A 2,586-nucleotide genomic window follows, 5' to 3' on the forward strand; every position below is an offset into this window, starting at 1 on the left:
TGTTGGCAACGGAGCTGTTTCCATTAATGTTGCGTTTTGACGCTTCAGTGCTCTTCCCTGTGACATTCGAACAGCTTCTTTGCAGACGGCCATATTTCCCCGACTAGTTTGCTCTCTGAACAGTTACCTTAACGTTGATGTGTTACGTGTGTCCAGCCGAAGGCGGCCGGTTTTTACAATAATCTACAGCTTTTGCCTGGGTGAGCTACGTGGAAGACATCGTCAGGTGGGGAGTTTGGCTGGGGCGGCACATCTGTTAAATGATAACACAGGTGTCCTAAGGTGAGCTCAATGAGAACAGAAATCTCATGTAGAACAAAAGGGTAAAAGCTCACTTGATTTTGATTTTCAGTATGAATACAAACCGTGAAAGCGTGGCCTATCGATCCTTTAGTTCTTTTGAATTTTAAGCTAGAGGTGTCAGAAAAGTTACCACAGGGATAACTGGCTTGTGGCAGCCAAGCGTCCATAGCGACGTTGCTTTTTGATTCTTCGATGTCGGCTCTTCCTATCATTGCGAAGTAGAACTCGCCAATTGTTGGATTGTTCACCCACTAATAGGGAACGTGAGCTGGGTTTAGACCGTCGTGAGACAGGTTAGTTTTACCCTACTGATGAGTTCGTTGTCTAAACAGTAATCCAACCCAGTACGAGAGGAACCGTTGTTCAGATAATTGTAACTGCGTTAGCTGAAAAGCTAGTGCCGCCAGCTACCATCTGTAGATATGGCTGAACGCTCTAGATCAGATCACTGCGGAAATGGAGAATAATTCACTTTCCAGATGTGGCGGCAATAGGCATGAGTGTTTCTTTGGGAACACCCAAACTTCCTAACAATGGCAAGCCCCCTCCCTCGGCCCTGGCAATAATTGGCGTTGAAAAATTAAAATTTTTTTTTATATTTTAAAAATTTGTGGGGAAAGAATTAAATCCTGTGTAGACGACTTAACTACAGAACGGGGTGTTGTAAGCATGAGAGTAGTCCTCTACTACGATCTGCTGAGATTTAGCCCTTGTTCTATTGATTTGTTCAGAAATGAACATTTCTCCCCCCAATTGCAAACGCGCAATGTTAAAACTATAAAGTTAAGCAGTCGAAATAAGGCTGCGTTAAAGTGATTTACTTTCGCTATGGGGCGGCGAAAGTAACCGGTCAAAGTGCTGGTAGAGAGTTAATACTGTTAAGCTTAAGATCGTCAAAGTCTTTGTTTTGGCTTAGTGAGGTTTGTTCGCAAAAATCGCTAAGTTGCGCTGCTATTGTTTTCCGAGCCAAATTCGGCGACCTTAGTATCGGGTTTATAACAGGCAGAAAGCGAGAAACACTTTGCGTGAAAATCGCTAAGTGCCAGCGCTAATGATTTCTGAGCCAAAATCGGAGATTTTAGTATGGGGGTTTAACAGGGCAAGCTAGACGGCAGGGCGTAAAATTAGACTTGGTTTAAGTATGTTAAAAGAGAGCGAATAGCGTGAATTAGACTTGGTTTAACTATGTTAAAGAGAGCGGAATAGCATGAATTAGACTTGGTTTAACTATGTTAAAGAGAGCGGAATAGCATAAAATAGACTTGGTTTAAGTATGTTAAAAGAGAGCGAAATAGCGTAAATTAGACTTGGTTTAACTATGTTAAAGAGAGCGGAATAGCATGAAATAGACTTGGTTTAACTATGTTAAAGAGAGCGGAATAGCATGAAATAGACTTGGTTTAAGTATGTTAAAAGAGAGCGAAATAGCGTGAATTAGACTTGGTTTAAGTATGTTAAAGAGAGCGGAATAGCATGAAATAGACTTGGTTTAACTATGTTAATAGATAGCGAAATAGCGTGAATTAGACTTGGTTTAAGTATGTTAAAGAGAGCGGAATAGCATGAAATAGACTTGGTTTAACTATGTTAAAAGAGAGCGAAATAGCATGAAATAGACTTGGTTTAAGTATGTTAAAAGAGAGCGAAATAGCGTGAATTAGACTTGGTTTAAGTATGTTAAAGAGAGCAGAATAGCGCGAATTAGACTTGGTTTAAGTATGTTAGAGAGAGCAGAGTAGCGTGAATTAGACTTAGTTTAAGTATGTTAAAGAGAGCGGAATAGCGTGAATTAAACTAGGATAAAGTATGCAAAATGAAGCTGAAGACTTTGTGAAAAAATGCGAAGTTGTTTGCTGTTCTAATTGTATGGGTTTGGAGATGTTTTTGGCTTGGATTAATAACAGGCAGGAAGCGCGAGGAAACGCAGCGAATATGGACGCGTACGCGGAAGGGGACGGCGGAGGAAGCGCGGATATGGAGGTGAAAATGGTGAAGGTGATGGCGCGAGGAAGGTGACGGCGCATGGGTGTGAATATGGAGGTGATGAAAGGTGACGGGAGGAAACGCATGATGTATATGGCCCGGTTGGGGCGCACCTCATTCGAGAACGCGCTTCTTTTTTTTTACGATGGCCAAACGCGAGTTGATGGGTTTATTTCTTTCTCTGTCTTATTTTGTGTTATTTTTTTGTTTGTGCCTTGTGTTTGTTTATTTTTTTTGTTTCTATTTTGGGGGTTTAACACTGGCCCCCTGCGTTAATATTTTATTTTTTTTATTTTTTTT

At 41.1% G+C, this 2,586-nt stretch overlaps 1 non-coding gene across 1 annotated transcript; it reads left to right on the plus strand.

Annotated features, from left to right (window-relative positions):
- Positions 1-188: 188 nt before the first annotated feature.
- Positions 189-737, plus strand: PITG_33330 (the record flags this gene model as incomplete). Its single annotated transcript, XR_009934724.1, has 1 exon — positions 189-737. It is a non-coding gene; the product is annotated as a 28S ribosomal RNA (ribosomal RNA).
- Between the last annotated feature and the right edge of the window lie 1,849 nt (positions 738-2,586).

The sequence above is a fragment of the Phytophthora infestans genome, genomic scaffold (assembly GCF_000142945.1).
Source record: "Phytophthora infestans T30-4 supercont1.52 genomic scaffold, whole genome shotgun sequence".
Lineage (NCBI taxonomy): Eukaryota > Oomycota > Peronosporomycetes > Peronosporales > Peronosporaceae > Phytophthora > Phytophthora infestans.